Here is an 8,540-nt window from a genome sequence, read left to right on the forward strand (position 1 = left end):
AAAAAAAAAAAAAAAAAGAAAGAAAGGAAAGCACGCCAAGTGCATGTGCGTGTGCCCAAGATCCTGAGAGAAGAATGGAGGAGAAGGAATTACTGTGTGGCCATCCCCCTGGGGGGCGATTTCTCACTTTCCCTCTCACTGTCTCTGTCTCTCTCTCTCCCTTTGGCCAGCACAAGTCCCATAAGGCAAAAGCCTCTAAAAATTTTTTAAATTAAAAATATGTCCAACAACTTTCTAATTGCTTGCTAAGTGAAGCAAATCAGACTATTGAAGACAAACATTGTATATTCCCACTCAATATATATCAAGTGTCTACTTTCTATGACAGAAATTGAAATATTTAAAGATGTAATAGCTGGGAGGGAAAGTGCAGATACCAGAGATGTATAGGAGAAGGTAGATAGGAAGGGTGGGGAGGAAGGGGCTTGAGAAACAAAAAAATTTAATAGATACAAGAATGTATGATATTTATATATAGTCACATCTTTGACTTGAGAGACATGCACTGCATGCATGCTTTGAAAAACCACATTGTATGCTATAAAGATGTACAATAATTAAATGTAAATTTAAAACATTCAAAATAGTACTACCATATGATCCAGTTATCTCACTACTGGGTTTATCTAAGGGATTACTCCTTAGCCGAAGACTAACAGAAGTGGATGTGTAACTCCCTTGTTCTTTGGGTGAAATGAGGCTGAGAAATACATTACCCTGGATCCCAGCATTCCCCAGCAGAAACCCCATTGATTGTGCTGGACACTGGCTTGATAAATACACCCTTCATTGCCGCTTTTCTTTCCTGTCTCCCATCTCCACCACCTGGGATCACTGAACTCTTTGTCAGGCTTACAGACTGAGCTACATATCTTGGGCTATGTGGTGGGCTTATGGGTAGACTCATGAAACATATGTCTAACCACAACCTGTGAATACAGCCTTATTTGGGAAAGGAGTCTTTACACATTTAGGTAAGTGAAGAATCTTAAGATGAGATCATTAAGAATTATTTAAGTGGGCCCTATATCCAATGGCTTATAAGTTACCAAAAATAAAGAGAGGCTAGCAGGTGGTGTAGTGGTTATGGTGTTGGACTCCCACATGGCCAGCTATGGCCTGTGTCCCAGACTCGGTAACTTGAAAATCATGGCAGGCACAGGTGCACATGTGCCCAAAATATCAAGAGGAGAATGGAGAAGGGATTGCTGCATGGCCATCCCCTCTGGGGAATGATTTCTCACTTTCTCTCTCACTGTCTCTCTCTCTCTCTCTTTCTCCGGTGAGCACATGCACCCAATGGCAAAAACTTTTTTAAAAATTTCTTTAAAAATACATAGAATAAAAAATAAGGTCATGTGGAAATGGAAGCAGAGATTGGAATGATGCTGCCACAAGCCAAAGAATGCCAGGAGTTACCAGAAGCTGGAAGAGGTGAGGGAAGATTCTCCCCTAGAATCCTTGAGGAAGCATGGCCCTGCCAATATCTTAATGTTGAACTTCTAGCCTCCAGAACTGTGAAAAAATTAATTTTTCAGGACCAGTAGTTAATGTAATGGCTATGTTGCTGAACTCCCATGTAGTCGACCGCAGTTCAAATCCTGGACCTGGTGGCTTAAACTCGCGCCAGGCACATGTGCATGCGTGCCCAAGATCCTGAGAGGAGAATGGAGAAGGAATTGCGGCGTGGCCATCCCCCCTGGGGAGGGGGTGATTTCTTGCTTTCTGTCTCTCTGTCTCTCTCTCTCTCTGTCTTTCTGGAGAGTGCACACGCCCTATAGCAAAAACCTCTAAAAAAAAAAAAAAAAAATTAATTTTTCCCCCAAAGGATTTTTTATTATTATTATTTTCATTTTCTATAGGGCAAGTGTGCTCACCAGAGAGAAACAGAGGAAACAGAGAGAGGCATGGGGAGAAGTAAGAAAGCAAACCCCCAGGCCTAGAACTCAAACCATAGTCAGTCATGTGGAAGTCCAGCACCTTAACCACCACACCACCTGTAGGCCAAATTTCTATTTTTTCAAGATACCTGACTTGTGATAATTTGTTATAGTGGCCAGACACAGATTGTAAAGATCTTAAGAGTATTTGGAAGGTTAAGGGTAGTAGCAGATACCTTGCGGCATATGTATGGTGTTGCTGATCTGCTGATTTGCCTCATTGGCATAAAGCGTAACTGGCTCTCAGCTGCTTTATGTCCCCTTAGATCCTCCTTCAGGTTCCCTAACTCCTGAGTCAGGCATATGTGATTAGTGCCATGACAAATGGCTCTGGACTCTGCAGGACACCCTTATCATTGAGGTCAAAGGAAATAATAACAGACACGTACTCTCTTCCTGCCTTGTAAGTTTCCATCTCTTGCTGGACCCCTATCTCTCACCATTAACAAAAATCAACTTAAAATGAATCAAAGATCTATGGGACCATCAGTTAGCATAATGGCTATGTCGCTGAAGTCCCATGTAGTTGACCACGGTTCGAGTCCTGGACCCAGTGGCTTAAACTCACACAGGGCATGTGTGCAGGTGTGCCCAAGATCCCGAGAGAAGAATGGAGAAGGGATTGCGGTGTGGCCATCCCCCCTGGAAGATGATTTCTCACTTTCTATCTCTCTGTCTCGTTCTGGTGAGTGCACACACCCTATAGCAAAACCTCTAAAAAAAAAAATGAATGAAAGATCTAAACCTAAGACCTTAAACTATAAAACTACTGGTGGAAAACACTGGGGAAACTCTGGGAGATGTTGGGGCAGAAAAAAATTTCTTAAATAAGACCTCCAAAGCACAGGCAATAATTCCAAAAATAGACAAGTGGGATTACATGAGATTAAGAAGTTTCTCCACAGCAAAAATAAATGCCCTAATTTGTGTGAATCAACAACCCTCAGAATGGGAGAATATTTTTGTAAACTATGCCTCAGATAGGGGACTGATACCAGAATATACAGGGAACTCAAGCAGCTTGTATCTTCTAAGCCTGTTTATGATCTCCTCCTCTTTATATCTATTTCCCTTTTTAAGGATGAATCCAAAAAGCAAGTTACAAATTTATTATATAGCACATTATCTCTGTGGTCCTAGATAAAATAATTTCTCTAGTGCAGAGAACTTGAAAGAATTTGTATATATATGTATATAGATAGATAGATAGATAGATAGATAGATATAGATATAGATATAAAAATGATCTGTCTCCTAGGGAATAAATCTGTCTCAAGTTTATTCTCTAAAACAGATTTATAAAGAAATAAGATTGGAGAAGTTTTCAAGGGTTGGAAGATAGAACATCACTTATCATGCTCTTCTCTCATTAAAAGCCTTTTGGGCATACAGACTTTGACCATGGAGTGGGGCACAATGGCACTAGAGGCTGAAATTCTGATTTGATACTGGATCCCAGAAAAAGTCCCTCAGGGTCAAATAAGGAGTAGGATGTTTTCTAAATGGTGGTGCACCTCCTACCTTTACACTTTTTCAGCCTTTGGCCATAAATGTCTCATTGGTGACCACAAATAGATCATAGAAGATCTGGAGCCTTCCTTCCGCATGTTCTGAGTTGCCTGTGCCCAATGATTCTCTTAGAATCCTAAAGAATGGGGGAAGGGAAGGTGGTTTAAACTTCTCAACTAGAGGCATAGTTTGCAAATATATTTTCCCATTCTAAGGGTTGTCTCCTCACTCAGTGGTTCCTTTTGCTGTGCAGAAGCTTTTTGGCCTGATGCAGTCCCACTTGTCTACTTTGGGGATTATTGCCTCTTTTTTATGGGTCTTATTTAAGAAGTTTTTGTTTACTCTGATGTCTCCAAGAGTTTCCTGTGTTTTCCACCAGTTGCTTTATAGTTTGAGGTTTTATGTTTAAACCTTTTATCTACATGGCAAACACTGAAAGATTGGCAGGTATAATAGCAGGGAGGGCAACTGAAGATAACAGAGGCAGTATATGAGGGGGTGAGTAATGGGGTAGAAGGGAGGGGACTGGAAGGGAAATATTTAAGAGAAACAAAAATGAAGTTATCTATTAATGATATGTATATGGTAACATCTATGACTTGACTAATACACAATGTATTCATGCTGGGAAAACCCATTCTGTACATTGCAAAGATGTACAATGATTAAATGTAAATTTTAAAAATACCAAAAAAAATTAATAAAACCTCAACTTGAATTTCCCTCCCCTCTTGGAAGTGGGTGCTCATGTGAAGCTTAATTTGATATAGAAAGTATTGTCCTATTTCCTAGACAAAGGATCATAGAGTATAGCTGAGAGTCATGGTACTGTTTGTCCACTCGTGTTTTCTCAAAACCTTCAATATCACATCCGGTTCTTTGGGTTGCATCAAAATATTTTGGTGTCCACCCTTGTGTGTAGTAGATGCAGTACCTCTTGAGGCCACCAGAAGGCAGAAGAGCCAGTCAGCCTCAAAATGAAGAGTTGGGACTACCAGACCCAGCTACCACTTCCATGGGAAGTTGCTTCCTCCATTTCCCACCTTGGAATATGTGTAAAGATATTGGTTGGGGTGCACAAAGTCTGCACATCCCAAAGGCAGAAGTGGCTTTTGACCAGCTCCTGGGAGATGACTTCTGAGCCCATGGAATGACTAAATGTCTGGAGGGACTTTGGGTCACAACAAATCACCTTGATCACAATATTATCTATGGTGAATATATTTGTTCACTGAGCATCCTGGACTTGGCTATCAAATCAACCTTGAAAGGACTGAAGAATGAATAAGGTCAGCAGTGTTCCATGCCTATGTAACAGAGCCCCAATAAAAACTCTGGGCACTAGGGCTCAGGTGAGCTTTCCCAGTTGGCAATACTTCATTTGTGCTGTTATGTGTCATTGCTGTGAGAAGCAAGTGCTGTCCATAACTCCACCTGGAGGGAACTGGAAAAACTCACATCTGCTCTCTCCTGGACTCTGCCCCATGCACCTTATATGCCTTTGTTGATCTTCACCAGTGCTTTTCACTGTACAAACTATAACTATGGGCGTCATAGCTTATCTGAGTTCTCTGAGTCTTTCTAGTGAATCAATAAACCTGGAACTGAGCTTGGAGGGTGCCTGAAACACTTTGGTTTCTATTTGTTTTGTTTTGAGAGATTTTTTGCTATAGGGTGTGTGTGCTCACCAGAGAGACAGAGAGATAGAAAGCAGGAAATCACCCCCCAGAGTGGATGGCCATACCACAATCCTTTCTCCTCCATCCTCCTCTCGGGATCTTGGGCACACACACACACACCTAGAGAGAGTTTTAAGCCACTGGGTCCGGTACTCGAACCACAGTCGACTACATGAGAGTCCAATGACATAACCATTATGCCATCTGCTGGTTCTATAGCCTCTGTTTTATCATAAGAAGTAGTGGTTTTTCTTTACCCTCTTCAGTTCTGTCACTTCTTGAGAAAATAAGGGATATAGGTCCAGGAGGTGATGTAGTGATTAAGGTGTTGGACTCCCACATGGCAGACCTGAACCCAGAGGCTTGAAACTCACAGCAGATGCATGTGCTTGAATGCTCAAAATCCCAAAAGGAGAATGGAGAAGGGATTGTGGCATGGCCAACCCCCCTGGGGAGTGATTTCTCACTTTCTCTCTTTCTGTCTCTGGTAAGCACACCCACCCTATAGCAAAAATCTCTCTAATAAGATGAATAAATATGGGGCCAGCAGATGGCATGGAAGTTACTTCACTGGACTCCCATGTAGTCAATCTTGGTTCAAGTCCCAGACCTAGCAGCTTCAAACTTATACCCAGCATGTGTGTATACGTGTCCAAAATCCCAAGAGGAGAATGGAGGAGAAAGGACTGTGGCGGAGAATGGAGGAGAAAGGATTGTGGCATGGCCATCCTCCCTGGGGGGAGATTTCTCGCTTTCTGTCTCTCTATCTCACAAGTGCACATATCCTATGGCAAAAAAAAGAAAGAAAGAAAGAAAAGAAAAACTCTCAAAAAAAAAATAAAAATAAGTAAGAAACGTGAGTCAACTCCTCTTCTTTTGTAACTCAAAGCAGGAGACATTTTTCATCCCCTTCTTTGCTCACCACTCTCTTTCAAGTTCTCAACATATGCTTAGAGAGGAACAGAGACTTTGAATATCTTTCATTCCTGTTCCTCTATCTCAGTTTTCCCCCCAAACAAGCCAAACAGAACATGAGTGTGTGTTCAACCCATGGTCGGTTGGGAAGAAGATTGTCCCCAGGACTCCCCTCCCCTACCCTTTTTCCTCCTTTCCAGGTGAGAGAGCTGGGGGGGTAGAGGATCCTCACATAGCAAATTGCCCCCTTGGCCCCTGGATTCTCCCTTTTCTTGTATCATAAGGGACTTGTAGGGTTTCCCCAGGCTGGGGAGGGTGAGCTCCGCTTCTTGCAGCTCCAGCTCCCTCTCAGACAGATACTCAATGACAGCCACTCCAATCGAGTCCCCGAGCACATTCGTCATCGTATGAAGCCGGTCACTGGAGGAGGAGAGGGAGAAGCTTCCATTAGCAGGAGCTCGAAGAGCCTTACAGAGGACAGTGCAACAGTTTTGGCCCCTTGTGCCAGAGAGTTAGTTGGAGCTTATGTCCCAATCTAATCTACAACTCATTCAGGTCCCTCCCCTCTCTGCCCTCAGTTTCCCCTCTTATCCAACTCAGGTTGGAACAGCTCTGAGATAGTTGACCTTAACAATGTGTTTTTTTTTTTTTTAAAGAATGTGAATATCTGATACAGACAACTGACACACATGATCTGAAATGCACAAAAAGGGCCAGTAGATGGCATGAAGGTTAAGGCAACTGGATCTCACATGACCAACTACACAGTTCAAGTCCCAGATCTGGCAGCTTGAAGAACACACCAGGCACATGTGCACATGTTCCCAAAATCCTGAGGAAGATGGAAAAGGGACTGTGGCACAGCCATGCCCCCAAGGGATGCTTTCTCCCTATCCTTCTCTCTCTCTCTCTGTCTCAGGTGAACGCACATGCCCTATAGTCAAAAAATTTAAGAATCATTTATTTACTTAATTATATTTGACATTTATTTTAATTTGACCAGAGAGGGAGAGAAAGAGAAAGCAAGCCACCATGTGTGCATATACACATGTACATATGTATACACATATTTGTGCATGTGTGTATACATGTACCTGTGTGTGCATAGATGCACACACATCCATATATCCATATACATACATGTGCATGCATTCATGCATATGGACATGTATACATATGTGTGCATACTTGTGTGCATGTGTGCATATATAAGCATATAGACACATGTACATGTACACCTTCACATGTACATATATACACCTGTATACATGTGTGTATATGTATGTGCATATATATGTACGCACATGTGTATACACGTGTATATATACATGTGTGTACTAGCGAGACAAATCTGTTTCATGAATTGCCTCTCGGTGACTTCAACATATAACAGGGAAAAGGGCAGCTGCTCTGGCTGGTGGGGAAAATCCCCCTGGGTCACCTCCCGCCCTTCATCAAGGACCACTCTGGAACTTGAAGTCCACAGACCACGGCTTGGAGTACTCCCCAGGGCTCTCCTTTCACACTAACTCTAAAACTCTACTGGACTTGCTGAAAGGAAGGCCCACGGGCTGGAGACCCTGCAGGGGCTGGAGCGTGTAGGGGCAGACGGCAGCAGGAGAACACTCACAGGAACCAGTCCACTGCTATGATCAGTGCGATGTCCTCCGTGGGCAGGCCGACTGACGTGAGCACAATGACCATGGTGACCAGCCCCGCCTGGGGGGCGCCGGCAGGCCCAACGCTGGACGGTCTGGCCGGGGTGGGGTCACCTCCCACCCTTCATCAAGGACCACTCTGGAACTTGAAGTCCACAGACCACGGCTTGGAGTACTCCCCAGGGCTCTCCTTTCACACTAACTCTAAAACTCTACTGGACTTGCTGAAAGGAAGGCCCACGGGCTGGAGACCCTGCAGGGGCTGGAGCGTGTAGGGGCAGACGGCAGCAGGAGAACACTCACAGGAACCAGTCCACTGCTATGATCAGTGCGATGTCCTCCGTGGGCAGGCCGACTGACGTGAGCACAATGACCATGGTGACCAGCCCCGCCTGGGGGGCGCCGGCAGCCCCAACGCTGGCCGCTGTGGCCGTGATGCTGTGAGGGGAGAGAGAACAATAGGAGGGGAGAGGAAACAAGGGGGGGATGAGGAAGAGACAAAGAACGGACCCACAGGGAAAGGTCAGTTCCTTAGTGGATCTTAAATGATATTCCCAAACCAGACACAAAAAGAAAAACACTGCATGATCTCTCTTATGTGTGGAATCTTTAACAACAAAAAAAGCCACATATGGTGGTGGAGGTAACAGAATGCTTCATGATGTTGAAGCCACATGGGGTGATAGGTTCACGTCCCAGAGCTTCCTTGTATACACATCAGACACTCAGATGTCCATGGTCGTGGCTGGCTGAGGCTGGGTGTGGATTGCGGCCTGAATACCCTGTTGGGGGGACCAGCAGTTAGCATAATGGCTATGTTGCTGGACTCCCATTTAGTC

At 44.0% G+C, this 8,540-nt stretch overlaps 1 pseudogene; it reads right to left on the reverse strand.

Moving 5' to 3' along the window:
- Positions 1–6,046: 6,046 nt before the first annotated feature.
- The window catches only part of LOC102491012 (excitatory amino acid transporter 4-like), a 10,654-nt pseudogene continuing 8,160 nt past the window's right edge, over positions 6,047–8,540 (reverse strand).

The sequence above is a fragment of the Tupaia chinensis genome, unplaced genomic scaffold (assembly GCF_000334495.1).
Source record: "Tupaia chinensis unplaced genomic scaffold, TupChi_1.0 Scaffold143650_1, whole genome shotgun sequence".
Lineage (NCBI taxonomy): Eukaryota > Metazoa > Chordata > Mammalia > Scandentia > Tupaiidae > Tupaia > Tupaia belangeri.